The sequence below is a fragment of the Syngnathus typhle genome, linkage group LG15 (genome assembly GCF_033458585.1).
Source record: "Syngnathus typhle isolate RoL2023-S1 ecotype Sweden linkage group LG15, RoL_Styp_1.0, whole genome shotgun sequence".
In the NCBI taxonomy this organism is placed as follows: Eukaryota; Metazoa; Chordata; class Actinopteri; order Syngnathiformes; family Syngnathidae; genus Syngnathus; species Syngnathus typhle.
The window spans coordinates 10,096,502-10,115,552 of NC_083752.1; positions in this window are offsets into that span (position 1 = coordinate 10,096,502).

Below are 19,051 nucleotides of genomic sequence, written 5' to 3' on the forward strand. Positions count from 1 at the left end.
CCCGGGAGGGGGTGTTCGTTCACGTGCGGACGCCGGGAGCAGGCGGCCGTCACGCGATTCTGCCAACCGTTCCTACCGGCCTGTGTTTAAGGAGGCGGCCGGTCCTCCGTCCTTGGATGGATAAGATTCGCAGATTTTCGCCCGGCCTGTGTTTAAGGAGGCGGCCGGTTCCCTCCTTCCTTCCTTTCTTGGATGTATAACATTCGCAGATTTTCGCCCGGCCGGTGGTTTAAGGAGGCGGCCGGTCCTCCCTCCTTGGATGTATAACATTCGCAGATTTTCGCCCGGCCTATGTTTAGTGAGGCGACCGGTCCTCCCTCCTTGGATGTATAACATTCGCATATTTTCGCCCGGCCGGTGGTTTAAGGAGGCGGCCGGTCCTCCCTCCTTGGATGTATAACATTCGCAGATTTTCGCCCGGCCTATGTTTAGTGAGGCGACCGGTCCTCCGTGGAGAGCGACCCGCAAGTGGGGAGGAACCGTCCACCCAACGCCGGCGCGAGCCGGGGCCGGTGGGGGCCCTACCAAGGCGGGTCTCATTGCCTGTCGGTCAGTTCGGGAGAAGGTGGGGGTACTCGGAGGCCCGCCGGGAGCAGACGGGGGTCCGGAAGGTGAGGGGGTGAAGGACGGCGGTCGGGAGCAGACGGCCGTCCCCGGGAGGGGGTGTTCGTTCACGTGCGGACGCCGGGAGCAGGCGGCCGTCACGCAATTCTGCCAACCGTTCCCACCGGCCTGTGTTTAAGGAGGCGGCCGGTCCTCCACGAGAAGAATTCTGCCAAACGTTCCACCGGCCTGTGTTTAAGGAGGCGGCCGGTCCTCCCCGTCGTTCCGCCGGCTTGTGTTTAAGGAGGCGGCCGGTCCTCCACGAGAAGAATTCTGCCAAACGTTCCACCGGCCTGTGTTTAAGGAGGCGGCCGGTCCTCCCCGTCGTTCCGCCGGCTTGTGTTTAAGGAGGCGGCCGGTCCTCCACTATTCCTTCCTTGGATGGAAAGCATGTAGCACTTTGAAAATTTTCGAGCACTGTGACACTTTGAAAATTTTCGAGAGTTTTTGTACTTAGAAAATTTTTCGCTCTTGCACTTCCAGAGTGCTTTGCGGTAGCTCCTAGGTTCGCTGTCCGAGCATGTGAACACTTTTTGGGGGGGAACACATCGCTAGAGACACCAGCCGCCTGGTTCTCGGGGCCAAAACTTGTGTTCCCCACACTCGTTCTGACTATATTTTGCGATTTGGGGGTAAAGGTAATGAGTACAGTGACTAGGGGGACCAACTCATCGTACTCTGGCGCACCAACAGACCAAAGCTGGTACTGCACTTACCCCTGGTACCCCAACGCCTGGTACCTGACGGGCGAGAGGCTGATTTTTCGCTATTTGCGGCCGACCGAGGGAACCAGACAAAGCGGACACTTTACGGCGCAAGAGCCGTTGGCACTTAGAAATTTTTCGACAAAGTTGGCGCGAGCTCCAGAAGGAGAGGCTGATTTTTCGCTATTTGTGGCCGACCGAGGGAACCAGGCAAAGCGGACACTTTACGGCGCAAGAGCCGTTGGCACTTAGAAATTTTTTGACAAAGTTGGCGCGAGCTCCAGAAGGAGAGGCTGATTTTTCGCTATTTGTGGCCGACCGAGGGAACCAGGCAAAGCGGACACTTTACGGCGCAAGAGCCGTTGGCACTTAGAAAATATTCGCCAAAGTTGGCACGAGCTCCAGAAGGAGAGGCTGATTTTTCGCTATTTGTGGCCGACCGAGGGAACCAGACAAAGCGGACACATTACGGCGCAAGAGCCGTTGGCACTTAGAAAATATTCGCCAAAGTTGGCACGAGCTCCAGAAGGAGAGGCTGATTTTTCGCTATTTGTGGCCGACCGAGGGAACCAGACAAAGCGGACACTTTACGGCGCAAGAGCCGTTGGCACTTGCGCGAGCTCCAGAAGGAGAGGCTGATTTTTCGCTATTTGTGGCCGACCGAGGGAACCAGACAAAGCGGACACTTTACGGCGCAAGAGCCGTTGGCACTTGCGCGAGCTCCAGAAGGAGAGGCTGATTTTTCGCTATTTGTGGCCGACCGAGGGAACCAGACAAAGCGGACACTTTACGGCGCAAGAGCCGTTGGCACTTAGAAAATATTCGCCAAAGTTGGCGCGAGCTCCAGAAGGAGAGGCTGATTTTTCGCTATTTGTGGCCGACCGAGGGAACCAGGCAAAGCGGACACATTACGGCGCAAGAGCCGTTGGCACTTAGGCGAGCTCCAGAAGGAGAGGCTGATTTTTCGCTATTTGTGGCCGACCGAGGGAACCAGGCAAAGCGGACACATTACGGCGCAAGAGCCGTTGGCACTTAGGCGAGCTCCAGAAGGAGAGGCTGATTTTTCGCCGTTTGTGGCCGACCGAGGGAACCAGGCAAAGCGGACACATTACGGCGCAAGAGCCGTTGGCACTTAGGCGAGCTCCAGAAGGAGAGGCTGATTTTTCGCCGTTTGTGGCCGACCGAGGGAACCAGGCAAAGCGGACACATTACGGCGCAAGAGCCGTTGGCACTTAGGCGAGCTCCAGAAGGAGAGGCTGATTTTTCGCTATTTGTGGCCGACCGAGGGAACCAGGCAAAGCGGACACATTACGGCGCAAGAGCCGTTGGCACTTAGGCGAGCTCCAGAAGGAGAGGCTGATTTTTCGCCGTTCGTGGCCGACCGAGGGAACCAGGCAAAGCGGACACATTACGGCGCAAGAGCCGTTGGCACTTGCGCGAGCTCCAGAAGGAGAGGCTGATTTTTCGCTATTTGTGGCCGACCGAGGGAACCAGACAAAGCGGACACATTACGGCGCAAGAGCCGTTGGCACTTAGGCGAGCTCCAGAAGGAGAGGCTGATTTTTCGCCGTTTGTGGCCGACCGAGGGAACCAGGCAAAGCGGACACATTACGGCGCAAGAGCCGTTGGCACTTAGAAAATATTCGCCAAAGTTGGCACGAGCTCCAGAAGGAGAGGCTGATTTTTCGCTATTTGTGGCCGACCCAGGGAACCAGGCAAAGCGGACACATTACGGCGCAAGAGCCGTTGGCACTTAGGCGAGCTCCAGAAGGAGAGGCTGATTTTTCGCCGTTCGTGGCCGACCGAGGGAACCAGGCAAAGCGGACACATTACGGCGCAAGAGCCGTTGGCACTTAGAAAATATTCGCCAAAGTTGGCACGAGCTCCAGAATGAGAGGCTGATTTTTCGCCGTTTGTGGCCGACCGAGGGAACCAGGCAAAGCGGACACATTACGGCGCAAGAGCCGTTGGCACTTAGGCGAGCTCCAGAAGGAGAGGCTGATTTTTCGCTATTTGTGGCCGACCGAGGGAACCAGGCAAAGCGGACACATTACGGCGCAAGAGCCGTTGGCACTTAGGCGAGCTCCAGAAGGAGAGGCTGATTTTTCGCCGTTCGTGGCCGACCGAGGGAACCAGGCAAAGCGGACACATTACGGCGCAAGAGCCGTTGGCACTTGCGCGAGCTCCAGAAGGAGAGGCTGATTTTTCGCTATTTGTGGCCGACCGAGGGAACCAGACAAAGCGGACACATTACGGCGCAAGAGCCGTTGGCACTTAGGCGAGCTCCAGAAGGAGAGGCTGATTTTTCGCCGTTTGTGGCCGACCGAGGGAACCAGGCAAAGCGGACACATTACGGCGCAAGAGCCGTTGGCACTTAGAAAATATTCGCCAAAGTTGGCACGAGCTCCAGAAGGAGAGGCTGATTTTTCGCTATTTGTGGCCGACCGAGGGAACCAGGCAAAGCGGACACATTACGGCGCAAGAGCCGTTGGCACTTAGGCGAGCTCCAGAAGGAGAGGCTGATTTTTCGCCGTTCGTGGCCGACCGAGGGAACCAGGCAAAGCGGACACATTACGGCGCAAGAGCCGTTGGCACTTAGAAAATATTCGCCAAAGTTGGCACGAGCTCCAGAATGAGAGGCTGATTTTTCGCCGTTTGTGGCCGACCGAGGGAACCAGGCAAAGCGGACACATTACGGCGCAAGAGCCGTTGGCACTTAGGCGAGCTCCAGAAGGAGAGGCTGATTTTTTCGCTATTTGTGGCCGACCGAGGGAACCAGGCAAAGCGGACACATTACGGCGCAAGAGCCGTTGGCACTTAGGCGAGCTCCAGAAGGAGAGGCTGATTTTTCGCCGTTCGTGGCCGACCGAGGGAACCAGGCAAAGCGGACACATTACGGCGCAAGAGCCGTTGGCACTTGCGCGAGCTCCAGAAGGAGAGGCTGATTTTTCGCTATTTGTGGCCGACCGAGGGAACCAGACAAAGCGGACACATTACGGCGCAAGAGCCGTTGGCACTTAGGCGAGCTCCAGAAGGAGAGGCTGATTTTTCGCCGTTTGTGGCCGACCGAGGGAACCAGGCAAAGCGGACACATTACGGCGCAAGAGCCGTTGGCACTTAGGCGAGCTCCAGAAGGAGAGGCTGGTTTTTCGCTATTTGTGGCCGACCGAGGGAACCAGGCAAAGCGGACACATTACGGCGCAAGAGCCGTTGGCACTTAGAAAATATTCGCCAAAGTTGGCACGAGCTCCAGAAGGAGAGGCTGATTTTTCGCTATTTGTGGCCGACCGAGGGAACCAGGCAAAGCGGACACATTACGGCGCAAGAGCCGTTGGCACTTAGGCGAGCTCCAGAAGGAGAGGCTGATTTTTTCGCTATTTGTGGCCGACCGAGGGAACCAGGCAAAGCGGACACATTACGGCGCAAGAGCCGTTGGCACTTAGAAAATATTCGCCAAAGTTGGCACGAGCTCCAGAATGAGAGGCTGATTTTTCGCCGTTTGTGGCCGACCGAGGGAACCAGACAAAGCGGACACATTACGGCGCAAGAGCCGTTGGCACTTAGGCGAGCTCCAGAAGGAGAGGCTGATTTTTCGCCGTTTGTGGCCGACCGAGGGAACCAGGCAAAGCGGACACTTTACGGCGCAAGAGCCGTTGGCACTTAGAAAATATTCGCCAAAGTTGGCACGAGCTCCAGAAGGAGAGGCTGATTTTTCGCCGTTTGTGGCCGACCGAGGGAACCAGGCAAAGCGGACACATTACGGCGCAAGAGCCGTTGGCACTTAGGCGAGCTCCAGAAGGAGAGGCTGATTTTTTCGCTATTTGTGGCCGACCGAGGGAACCAGGCAAAGCGGACACATTACGGCGCAAGAGCCGTTGGCACTTAGAAAATATTCGCCAAAGTTGGCACGAGCTCCAGAATGAGAGGCTGATTTTTCGCCGTTTGTGGCCGACCGAGGGAACCAGACAAAGCGGACACATTACGGCGCAAGAGCCGTTGGCACTTAGGCGAGCTCCAGAAGGAGAGGCTGATTTTTCGCCGTTTGTGGCCGACCGAGGGAACCAGGCAAAGCGGACACTTTACGGCGCAAGAGCCGTTGGCACTTAGAAAATATTCGCCAAAGTTGGCACGAGCTCCAGAAGGAGAGGCTGATTTTTCGCCGTTTGTGGCCGACCGAGGGAACCAGGCAAAGCGGACACATTACGGCGCAAGAGCCGTTGGCACTTAGGCGAGCTCCAGAAGGAGAGGCTGATTTTTTCGCTATTTGTGGCCGACCGAGGGAACCAGGCAAAGCGGACACATTACGGCGCAAGAGCCGTTGGCACTTAGAAAATATTCGCCAAAGTTGGCACGAGCTCCAGAATGAGAGGCTGATTTTTCGCCGTTTGTGGCCGACCGAGGGAACCAGACAAAGCGGACACATTACGGCGCAAGAGCCGTTGGCACTTAGGCGAGCTCCAGAAGGAGAGGCTGATTTTTCGCTATTTGTGGCCGACCGAGGGAACCAGGCAAAGCGGACACATTACGGCGCAAGAGCCGTTGGCACTTAGAAAATATTCGCCAAAGTTGGCACGAGCTCCAGAATGAGAGGCTGATTTTTCGCCGTTTGTGGCCGACCGAGGGAACCAGGCAAAGCGGACACATTACGGCGCAAGAGCCGTTGGCACTTAGGCGAGCTCCAGAAGGAGAGGCTGATTTTTTCGCTATTTGTGGCCGACCGAGGGAACCAGGCAAAGCGGACACATTACGGCGCAAGAGCCGTTGGCACTTAGAAAATATTCGCCAAAGTTGGCACGAGCTCCAGAATGAGAGGCTGATTTTTCGCCGTTTGTGGCCGACCGAGGGAACCAGACAAAGCGGACACATTACGGCGCAAGAGCCGTTGGCACTTAGGCGAGCTCCAGAAGGAGAGGCTGATTTTTCGCCGTTTGTGGCCGACCGAGGGAACCAGGCAAAGCGGACACTTTACGGCGCAAGAGCCGTTGGCACTTAAAAATATTCGCCAAAGTTGGCACGAGCTCCAGAAGGAGAGGCTGATTTTTCGCCGTTTGTGGCCGACCGAGGGAACCAGGCAAAGCGGACACATTACGGCGCAAGAGCCGTTGGCACTTAGGCGAGCTCCAGAAGGAGAGGCTGATTTTTTCGCTATTTGTGGCCGACCGAGGGAACCAGGCAAAGCGGACACATTACGGCGCAAGAGCCGTTGGCACTTAGAAAATATTCGCCAAAGTTGGCACGAGCTCCAGAATGAGAGGCTGATTTTTCGCCGTTTGTGGCCGACCGAGGGAACCAGACAAAGCGGACACATTACGGCGCAAGAGCCGTTGGCACTTAGGCGAGCTCCAGAAGGAGAGGCTGATTTTTCGCTATTTGTGGCCGACCGAGGGAACCAGGCAAAGCGGACACTTTACGGCGCAAGAGCCGTTGGCACTTAGAAAATATTCGCCAAAGTTGGCACGAGCTCCAGAAGGAGAGGCTGATTTTTCGCCGTTTGTGGCCGACCGAGGGAACCAGACAAAGCGGACACATTACGGCGCAAGAGCCGTTGGCACTTAGGCGAGCTCCAGAAGGAGAGGCTGATTTTTCGCTATTTGTGGCCGACCGAGGGAACCAGGCAAAGCGGACACTTTACGGCGCAAGAGCCGTTGGCACTTAGAAAATATTCGCCAAAGTTGGCACGAGCTCCAGAAGGAGAGGCTGATTTTTCGCCGTTTGTGGCCGACCGAGGGAACCAGACAAAGCGGACACATTACGGCGCAAGAGCCGTTGGCACTTAGGCGAGCTCCAGAAGGAGAGGCTGATTTTTCGCTATTTGTGGCCGACCGAGGGAACCAGGCAAAGCGGACACTTTACGGCGCAAGAGCCGTTGGCACTTAGAAAATATTCGCCAAAGTTGGCACGAGCTCCAGAAGGAGAGGCTGATTTTTCGCCGTTTGTGGCCGACCGAGGGAACCAGACAAAGCGGACACATTACGGCGCAAGAGCCGTTGGCACTTAGGCGAGCTCCAGAAGGAGAGGCTGATTTTTCGCTATTTGTGGCCGACCGAGGGAACCAGGCAAAGCGGACACTTTACGGCGCAAGAGCCGTTGGCACTTAGAAAATATTCTGAAATTCTCACCGACCTCCGTGGTGGAGAGGCCGAATTTTCGACATTCGTGGCCGACCGGGGAACCGTCGCCACTCGGACAACTTGTGCGGCAGCCCTCGGTGATTTTAGGACCGCTTTTTCACCCTCGCTGTCCGACCGGAGAACCGTCGTAGCTCGGACAGTTCGTGTGCCAGCATCCGCTGGCACTTAGAAAATTTTAAAAAAGAAAAAAATAGTCTTCTGCATATACGTTCTGACTATATTTTGCGATTAGGGGGTAAAGGTAATGAGTACAGTGACTAGGGGGACCAACTCATCGTACTCTGGCGCACCAACACGCCAAGGTTGGTACTGCACTTAGGCTGATTTTTGCGCTATTCGCGGCCGACCGGGGAACCAGCGCGGAGCGGACACATTACGGCGAATGAGCCGTTGGCACTTAGAAAATTTTTGAGCTTTTTTCGAACTTCCGTGAGGCTGATTTTGCGCTATTCGCGGCCGACCGGGGAACCAGCGCGGAGCGGACACATTACGGCGAATGAGCCGTTGGCACTTAGAAAATTTTTGAGCTTTTTTCGAACTTCCGTGAGGCTGATTTTGCGCTATTCGCGGCCGACCGGGGAACCAGCGCGGAGCGGACACATTACGGCGAATGAGCCGTTGGCACTTAGAAAATTTTTGAGCTTTTTTCGGACTTCCGTGTGGAGCTTTGGGGCCGTTCCGCCTAACTTTTTATGCCCGATTAGGCTTCCAGGGAGGCGGCTAAGCATTATTGACCAATCATGGAGCTTTTTTGGGACTTCCGTGTGGAGCTTTGGGGCCGTTCCGCCTAACTTTTTATGCCCGATTAGGCTTCCAGGGAGGCGGCTAAGCATTATTGACCAATCATGGAGCTTTTTTGGGACTTCCGTGTGGAGCTTTGGAGCCGTTCCGCCTAACTTTTTATGCCCGATTAGGCTTCCAGGGAGGCGGCTAAGCATTATTGACCAATCATGGAGCTTTTTTGGGACTTCCGTGTGGAGCTTTGGGGCCGTTCCGCCTAGCTTTTTATGCCCGATTAGGCTTCCAGGGAGGCGGCTAAGCATTATTGACCAATCATGGAGCTTTTTTGGGACTTCCGTGTGGAGCTTTGGGGCCGTTCCGCCTAACTTTTTATGCCCGATTAGGCTTCCAGGGAGGCGGCTAAGCATTATTGACCAATCATGGAGCTTTTTTGGGACTTCCGTGTGGAGCTTTGGGGCCGTTCCGCCTAGCTTTTTATGCCCGATTAGGCTTCCAGGGAGGCGGCTAAGCATTATTGACCAATCATGGAGCTTTTTTGGGACTTCCGTGTGGAGCTTTGGGGCCGTTCCGCCTAACTTTTTATGCCCGATTAGGCTTCCAGGGAGGCGGCTAAGCATTATTGACCAATCATGGAGCTTTTTTGGGACTTCCGTGTGGAGCTTTGGGGCCGTTCCGCCTAGCTTTTTATGCCCGATTAGGCTTCCAGGGAGGTGGCTAAGCATTATTGACCAATCATGGAGCTTTTTTGGGACTTCCGTGTGGAGCTTTGGGGCCGTTCCGCCTAACTTTTTATGCCCGATTAGGCTTCCAGGGAGGCGGCTAAGCATTATTGACCAATCATGGAGCTTTTTTGGGACTTCCGTGTGGAGCTTTGGGGCCGTTCCGCCTAGCTTTTTATGCCCGATTAGGCTTCCAGGGAGGCGGCTAAGCATTATTGACCAATCATGGAGCTTTTTTGGGACTTCCGTGTGGAGCTTTGGGGCCGTTCCGCCTAACTTTTTATGCCCGATTAGGCTTCCAGGGAGGCGGCTAAGCATTATTGACCAATCATGGAGCTTTTTTGGGACTTCCGTGTGGAGCTTTGGGGCCGTTCCGCCTAGCTTTTTATGCCCGATTAGGCTTCCAGGGAGGCGGCTAAGCATTATTGACCAATCATGGAGCTTTTTTGGGACTTCCGTGTGGAGCTTTGGGGCCGTTCCGCCTAACTTTTTATGCCCGATTAGGCTTCCAGGGAGGCGGCTAAGCATTATTGACCAATCATGGAGCTTTTTTGGGACTTCCGTGTGGAGCTTTGGGGCCGTTCCGCCTAGCTTTTTATGCCCGATTAGGCTTCCAGGGAGGCGGCTAAGCATTATTGACCAATCATGGAGCTTTTTTGGGACTTCCGTGTGGAGCTTTGGGGCCGTTCCGCCTAACTTTTTATGCCCGATTAGGCTTCCAGGGACGCGGCTAAGCATTTTTAACAGAAATGGAGCTTTTTGCGGAGCTCCAGCCGGTGCCACCGGCAGGCCGTGCACGCGGACGAGATGACCGAAAGAAGCTCCAGGAGAGCGGATGGACGCTTTTTAAGCACCGAGGCGGAGATCGCGGAGCTTTAATAGACTTCCAGCGGGCCCAAAGCGGCCAGGCAGACGGCGCAGCGCGACCTGGTACCTCGCACGGGACGCATCGCCCCCCCCGCGCACAGTTCCAGGGGGCCGGGATGACGTTTCAAAGCTGCCGCTGCAGCTGCGGCGGGGAGTGGCCTCCCTCCGGTGGACACGACGAGTAAATGACACCGGCCGCTGACGCAAACCCACGCCCGGCAGGAGAGCTCGGAAGGCGGCTAAGATTTCAAGGAAGACCCCCCCTGCGCAGACCTCCACTAGGCCGGGATGACTGTTCAGCTGCGGCGGGGAGTGGCCTCCCTCCGGTCGGCACGACGAGTAAATGACACCGGCCGCTGACGCAAACCCACGCCGGACAGGAGAGCTCAAAAGCCGGGTAACATTTCAAGGAAGACCCCCCCTGCGCAGACCTCCACTAGGCCGGGATGACTGTTCAGCTGCGGCGGGGAGTGGCCTCCCTCCGGTCGGCACGACGAGTAAATGACACCGGCCGCTGACGCAAACCCACGCCGGACAGGAGAGCTCAAAAGCCGGGTAACATTTCAAGGAAGACCCCCCCTGCGCAGACCTCCACTAGGCCGGGATGACTGTTCAGCTGCGGCGGGGAGTGGCCTCCCTCCGGTCGGCACGACGAGTAAATGACACCGGCCGCTGACGCAAACCCACGCCGGACAGGAGAGCTCAAAAGCCGGGTAACATTTCAAGGAAGACCCCCCCTGCGCAGACCTCCACTAGGCCGGGATGACTGTTCAGCTGCGGCGGGGAGTGGCCTCCCTCCGGTCGGCACGACGAGTAAATGACACCGGCCGCTGACGCAAACCCACGCCGGACAGGAGAGCTCAAAAGCCGGGTAACATTTCAAGGAAGACCCCCCCTGCGCAGACCTCCACTAGGCCGGGATGACTGTTCAGCTGCGGCGGGGAGTGGCCTCCCTCCGGTCGGCACGACGAGTAAATGACACCGGCCGCTGACGCAAACCCACGCCGGACAGGAGAGCTCAAAAGCCGGGTAACATTTCAAGGAAGACCCCCCCTGCGCAGACCTCCACTAGGCCGGGATGACTGTTCAGCTGCGGCGGGGAGTGGCCTCCCTCCGGTCGGCACGACGAGTAAATGACACCGGCCGCTGACGCAAACCCACGCCGGACAGGAGAGCTCAAAAGCCGGGTAACATTTCAAGGAAGACCCCCCCTGCGCAGACCTCCACTAGGCCGGGATGACTGTTCAGCTGCGGCGGGGAGTGGCCTCCCTCCGGTCGGCACGACGAGTAAATGACACCGGCCGCTGACGCAAACCCACGCCGGACAGGAGAGCTCAAAAGCCGGGTAACATTTCAAGGAAGACCCCCCCTGCGCAGACCTCCACTAGGCCGGGATGACTGTTCAGCTGCGGCGGGGAGTGGCCTCCCTCCGGTCGGCACGACGAGTAAATGACACCGGCCGCTGACGCAAACCCACGCCGGACAGGAGAGCTCAAAAGCCGGGTAACATTTCAAGGAAGACCCCCCCTGCGCAGACCTCCACTAGGCCGGGATGACTGTTCAGCTGCGGCGGGGAGTGGCCTCCCTCCGGTCGGCACGACGAGTAAATGACACCGGCCGCTGACGCAAACCCACGCCGGACAGGAGAGCTCAAAAGCCGGGTAACATTTCAAGGAAGACCCCCCCTGCGCAGACCTCCACTAGGCCGGGATGACTGTTCAGCTGCGGCGGGGAGTGGCCTCCCTCCGGTCGGCACGACGAGTAAATGACACCGGCCGCTGACGCAAACCCACGCCGGACAGGAGAGCTCAAAAGCCGGGTAACATTTCAAGGAAGACCCCCCCTGCGCAGACCTCCACTAGGCCGGGATGACTGTTCAGCTGCGGCGGGGAGTGGCCTCCCTCCGGTCGGCACGACGAGTAAATGACACCGGCCGCTGACGCAAACCCACGCCGGACAGGAGAGCTCAAAAGCCGGGTAACATTTCAAGGAAGACCCCCCCTGCGCAGACCTCCACTAGGCCGGGATGACTGTTCAGCTGCGGCGGGGAGTGGCCTCCCTCCGGTCGGCACGACGAGTAAAGCTATTTAGGAAAATCTGAGATAAATATCACTTGCATAATAATTTGGAACACGGTCCCGTGTTCCAAATTATTATGCAAAATGTATTTAGACACCAGCAATCGCACTTAGATTTGTTTCTTTTTTCTTTCTTTTAGCTTCCATAATGTTACCGGGCGCTGACGCAAACCCACGCCGGACAGGAGAGCTCAAAAGCCGGGTAACATTTCAAGGAAGACCCCCCCTGCGCAGACCTCCACTAGGCCGGGATGACTTTTCAAAGCTGCCTCTGCAGCTGCGGCGGGGAGTTGCCTCCCTCCGGTGGACACGACGAGTAAATACACCAGCACTTGCTCTTAGATTTGTTTCTTTTTTCTTTCTTTTAGCTTCCATAATGTTACCGGGCGCTGACGCAAACCCACGCCCGGCAGGAGAGCTCGGAAGCCGGGTAACATTTCAAGGAAGACCCCCCCTGCGCAGACCTCCACTAGGCCGGGATGACTGTTCAGCTGCGGCGGGGAGTGGCCTCCCTCCGGTCGGCACGACGAGTAAATGACACCGGCCGCTGACGCAAACCCACGCCCGGCAGGAGAGCTCGGAAGGCGGCTAAGATTTCAAGGAAGACCCCCCTGCGCAGACCTCCACTAGGCCGGGATGACTGTTCAGCTGCGGCGGGGAGTGGCCTCCCTCCGGTCGGCACGACGAGTAAAGCTATTTAGGAAAATCTGAGATAAATATCACTTGCATAATAATTTGGAACACGGTCCCGTGTTCCAAATTATTATGCAAAATGTATTTAGACACCAGCAATCGCACTTAGATTTGTTTCTTTTTTCTTTCTTTTAGCTTCCATAATGTTACCGGGCGCTGACGCAAACCCACGCCGGACAGGAGAGCTCAAAAGCCGGGTAACATTTCAAGGAAGACCCCCCCTGCGCAGACCTCCACTAGGCCGGGATGACTTTTCAAAGCTGCCTCTGCAGCTGCGGCGGGGAGTTGCCTCCCTCCGGTGGACACGACGAGTAAATACACCAGCACTTGCTCTTAGATTTGTTTCTTTTTTCTTTCTTTTAGCTTCCATAATGTTACCGGGCGCTGACGCAAACCCACGCCCGGCAGGAGAGCTCGGAAGCCGGGTAACATTTCAAGGAAGACCCCCCCTGCGCAGACCTCCACTAGGCCGGGATGACTGTTCAGCTGCGGCGGGGAGTGGCCTCCCTCCGGTCGGCACGACGAGTAAATGACACCGGCCGCTGACGCAAACCCACGCCCGGCAGGAGAGCTCGGAAGGCGGCTAAGATTTCAAGGAAGACCCCCCTGCGCAGACCTCCACTAGGCCGGGATGACTGTTCAGCTGCGGCGGGGAGTGGCCTCCCTCCGGTCGGCACGACGAGTAAAGCTATTTAGGAAAATCTGAGATAAATATCACTTGCATAATAATTTGGAACACGGTCCCGTGTTCCAAATTATTATGCAAAATGTATTTAGACACCAGCAATCGCACTTAGATTTGTTTCTTTTTTCTTTCTTTTAGCTTCCATAATGTTACCGGGCGCTGACGCAAACCCACGCCCGGCAGGAGAGCTCAAAAGCCGGGTAACATTTCAAGGAAGCTATTTAGGAAAATCTGAGATAAATATCCTTTGCATAATAATTTGGAACACGGTCCCGTGTTCCAAATTATTATGCAAAATGTATTTAAGTGTCATAAAGATTACATTTTTTGTTTTTCAAGTACTGAAATCACCCTCAGTCATGGTACAGTCCATGGTAGTCTGCCAGGTGAGCGCAATTGTAGTAATTAACAAGTCTATTTAAGTTCCGCGTTTTTAAGCGTTCGGCCATTTCGTTCAACCATGGGGAGGAAAAAGGATCTCTCTGCTGTCGAGAAGCGTGAAATCGTTCGATGCCTTGGACAAGGTATGCAGACATTCGATATTGCACGAAAGCTTAAGCGCGACCATCGAACTTTGAAGAAATTCGTCGCTGATTCGGAGCAAACGCGCGTTCGTGCAGACAAAGGCACGACAAGGAAGGTTTCTGCAAGACAAACAAATCGAATCAAGAGGGCGGCTGCAAGCATGCCACTAAAGACGAGCAAACAAATATTCGACGCTGCTGGTGCCAGTGAAGTCCCACGAACGACGAGGTGCAGGATCCTCCAGAGGCTTGCAGTTGTGCGGAAACCCTCCATTCGGCCACCCCTGAACAACGCGAACAAGCAGAAACGGCTGCAGTGGGCCCAGACTTACATGAAGACAAATTTTCAGACAGTCCTGTTCACCGACGAGTGCCGTGCAACCTTGGATGGGCCAGGTAGGGTTTTTTAAGTTTTTCCTTGCACTTTTGAGAGCTCAGGGGATGCTTTGAGAATAATTGTCAATTTCTGTCTATGTGAAGCCCTTTGAGACTGCTTGTGATTTAGGGCTATACAAATAAACTTGATTTGACTTGACTTTACAGATGGATGGAGTCGTGGATGGTTGGTGGACGGCCACGATAGCCCAACAAGGCTGCGGCGTCAGCAGGGAGGTGGCGGAGTGATGTTTTGGGCCGGAATCATGGGGAGAGAGCTGCTTGGCCCCTTTAGGGTCCCTGAAGGCGTCAAAATTACGTCTGTTAACTACGTGGAATTTCTGACTCAACACTTCTGTCCATGGTACAACAGGAAGAACCGTGCTTTCCGTCAAAAGATCATCTTCATGCATGACAATGCACCATCCCATGCTGCAAGAAATACGTCAACGTCTTTGGCATCTATGGGAATAAAGGGAGAGAAACTGATGGTGTGGCCCCCATGCTCCCCTGACCTCAATCCTATTGAAAACTTGTGGAGCATCGTCAAGCAGAAAATCTACGAAGGTGGGAGGCAGTTCAATTCCAAAGAGCAGCTCTGGCAGGCTATTCTTAGATCCTGCCAAGAAATTCAACCAGAAACTGTACAAAAACTCACAAGTTCAGTGGATGGAAGAATCGTGAAGCTGCTGTTGAACAAAGGGTCCTATGTTAAAATGTAACTTTGTTTTTTATTGAAATAAAGGGTCCTATGTTAAAATGTAACTTGTTTGTCTTTTCTTTGAAATAGCTTTTGATTTCAGTAAATATGACCTCCTAATGCTGTAAATTCTTAAGATGGGCATTTCAGTTCATAAAAACCTATAAAATGTTATAAAACTCTGTTGTGCGTAATAATGTGGAACAGTGCATTTTAAGTTTTTTATTTTTTAAAAATTCTGTGATCATTCGGAGGTTTGTTCAATAAAATTAGAATTCATCAAAATAATGGTTGATGACTTGAAAATTATGCTGACTCATTTTGCATCGACTATTTAGGAAAATCTGAGATAAATGTCACTTGCATAATAATTTGGAACACGGTGTAATAGCAATATATGTCATGCTCAGTCAATTAGAACTCCTGTACAAACAAGAAGCATGACGAAGGCTGTTAAATTCCCCCAAAGTATAAACGATGCTGATGTATGCTATGCGAATGATACAGGTGTCAAACCTTATTGAAAGATAAGGCCACTAATATGAAAAAATAAAAATAGTAAAACCAACACATCAAATAGAGGTAGACGTTTGCGCAGCGCTGTTTGTTGATGTTGTTTGTGTATTTTGTCTTTATTGTGGGCCCTTGTCTTGTCCTTGTGTTTTCTGTGTGTTTCTGTGTGTCTATGTGTTAAAATTATGAAATTGTCTAAAATAGTGTGCAAGGAAATTTACTAGACTGCGGTCTATTAGATTTGTACCATGACACAAAAAGCAAAATGATTTTGAAACTAGAAGATGCAATTTCTGGAGAAATTGGATGTGAAGGCGTAAAAGATTAATAAATACTTAGAGGATGCAACAGAATGATGTTGGAGCAGAATTGAATCGGTTGGAAAAATGTAGAAATTAGAGATGAAAAAATTAATTTTGTGAAATTTTGCAGAACATTTAATCAATCAATCTTTTATTGGCCAAGTTTGAGCATGCCATACAAAGGATTAATAAGATAACGTGAAAACATATTTTTTTTAATTTAGCGATTTTGGGAATGTTGAAAACTCTCCCCGGTGTGACGTGAATGGGCTGAATGATGTGAATTTCAAACTGGGACAATGTTAATCTGAAACATGGAGTGTGCCATTAGGAATGAATGGAAGAAAAATTGCCATAAATTTGCAAATTTTGTGGAAATGAAAAGCTTATGGAATCAAATGAATGCAAGCATCTCTCAAAATTGGAATGAGTGGGTTGTTTTATCAAGAACCTTGAGATGGGACAAATTCAAATGAGGAATGTGAATTGAAAATAATGTATGACTATGTGAACAGCTTGCAGAGGACTTGAGGAGAGTGAGACCAGTATATAATGGAGGCTGTGTGTGTGTGTGTGTGTGTGTGTGTGAGAGAAAGAGAGAGAGAGAGGGAGAGAGAGAGAGAGAGAGATGCAAATGAGCAGGAATGAATGACTGACAAGATACAGGTTGAATGGTTGACGTTGTTGGAGACTGCTATGGGAAAATTAGCAGAACAACTTTGAAGAAAGAGTGATCTTGAGCAAATTTAATGCTAAGAAAAGAAAATAGGGCTTATTTCACAGTGGTTGACTGATTATCATGAATTGAATGGCTGGTTTTACGCTTTCATTTAAAAGTCAAGTTTTGGTGTACATTGTTAATTGCTTTTGAAACAAAGGAAGCGTGGGGATGAGATTTCTTTCTCCTCATACAGCATTTAGGCCTGAGAGGAAATGAAGTCAAGTAACAGAAGTTACGATGGGTAAAACCAAAAGTAAACTATGTTGGTTTACTCTCAGCGAAAGGGAGAGCAGTGCAATGAGGCAGGAAACAGGCTATATTAGACACAAAACGACCTACCACAAAGAACAATTTATGTTTTGTTTTTTTCCCTGTGATTGCTGCAGAGCTTGGGCTCCACATTATGCTGAAATTGCTAAGCCACTGACAGGAGTGGCTCGTGGACAGCCGTTAGCAGTCGAAGATACATTCGCGTGGACACCGAAAGTAGAAGCATTGACAAATTGAAAATGGCATTAGTTCAGACAACAAAGGGTGCGATAATGGATAAGGTGTTATTGACCACGTCAGCAACGAAACTGTTTTGCCAAAATGATTTTTTAAGGCAAACCCAATTGTGTCACTTATGTGACAACAGGGGGGGATGAGCTATTAGTTACCTTCGGTTTAGATTCTTAAGTGAAATTTAAAAAAACAAAAAAAAAAACATGTCCTATTTGTGTGAAACATGATCCACACGGGAACCTAAAAGAAACTATATGAAAATCACCCCCACTTCAGAAGGGTTAACACCTGTTGAAAACAAAGTGGAAAATGTGTTCAAGTTATGCTATGTGGTGCTGCAATGGCAGTAGAATCGTCAGCAGATGTTAACTTGTTCCATCCCACAGACCTGTTTGTACCACATGCTGTCTATGTGTTGTTACTTCAAAGTAAAATGAATATGCTGTCTCCAGCCAGACATTTGTCTTATACAGCTCTGTTATTGTCACAAATCATTACACTGACCAGAGCGTGTACTCTAGAAGATGGACAAGACCTAATTGTATATACAGACATCCAGTGTGCATTTTCAACAGTTTTTACTTTGCAAAACAATGGGAAAGGCGTGGAATGATAACTTCAACAGGAAAGCAAATAACACATGCACAATTTCTAATCCAGCTCCTCCAGGCAGTAATGTTGCCCACAAAGCTTGCAATTTTCAAATGTGAGGCACACACACGAAGGAAAGACTTGGTATCACTAGGCAATGCCTTCGCAGATAAAATAGCAAAGTAAGCTGCTATAGGCAAATACGGAACCTCAGACCTATTTCTGAGATTGCCGTCAGAAAAGGAGGAACTAATAAATACACAGATCTTGCATGATATGCAACATTCAGCCCCTAAACAAGACAAAAAATGTGGATTGCTAAAGGTGCACAACTGACAGACAAAGACATATACATTGTAAATAATAAGCCTGTTCTCCCTAAATCCCTTTTTAGAGCAGCTGCAATTTCGACACACGGAAGTACTCATGTGTCGACAGGGGGGGATGCAGGAGCTAATATCACAACACTTTACAACGTATGGTTTCAATTTGTACTCAAAACCTTTTGTAGAGCGGGTGAAGTCTGTATAAAAAATAATCCACAAGGGAATGTAAAACCAAAAAGAGGAAAATTCCCAGAACCGACATATCTGTTCCAAATGTCGCATATGGACTTCATAGAACTAAACAGGTGTGGACTGTACAAATACTGTTTAGTCCTAATCGATGCCTTTTCAAGGTGGACAGGAATGATCCCAGCAAAGAATGCAGATGCTATAACAGTAGCAAAGGCTATCTGCAAGACCATCATTCCCAGTTATGGGATCCCAGAGACCATTTATAGTGACAACGGACCACATTTTGTCAATACGGTCATTAACCAAATGCATGGCAGAAACGGGAAGACCATGGCCCGAATGTCTAGATTTTGTAAAACTCTATATGAGGATTATGCCCTGTGGCAAGGTTTTAACCCGATATGAGATCATTCATGGCAGAGCATACGGGCTCCCACTGTCCACATGATCAAGACACAGCCACAGAAGAGCTAACTCTAGCTGACTAACATGATCAAAACCATGCAAACGGAAAACGTGTCAAATGCAAATTTACTGCCCTCCACTCCTTTATCTCCACAGGATGGCTCAGCAAAACCAGGTGACTGGGTCTTCATCAAAGTAATCAAACGAAAGACGTGGTCTTCACCCTGGTGGGAGGGACCATTCCAAGTCCTACTCGCCACACCCACAGCTGTGCAGAAAGACCCAGCTGGATTCATCTCAGCCACTGTAAGCTGCAGAGTGCTTGGCTCCTAGTCAGGGCGAAGTATCCGGCTGCAAAGGGGGTGCCAATTATAGTTTGGCATCAGTCTCAAACCGGTGAAGAACTAAGAACCCTGATCATTTAGCTCCCTAGGGGTTCAGGTGGCTCTGTGGAACTGGACGGAAAATGGCACTCAGAGGAGTGCTTGTCTGTGCTGTGGCTGTAGCATGCTTGCCAATGACATGGAGTGTCCAGGGTCCCCAAGGGGAGAGTGGAACTTAAACCCAGGATAAACCCAGATATACCCCATGCAGACAACACGTGGTACCAGTATGTATCCAAACATGGCCGAAACATACAATCAAAGTGAATGTTATGTATGTTCCATAATGCCAAG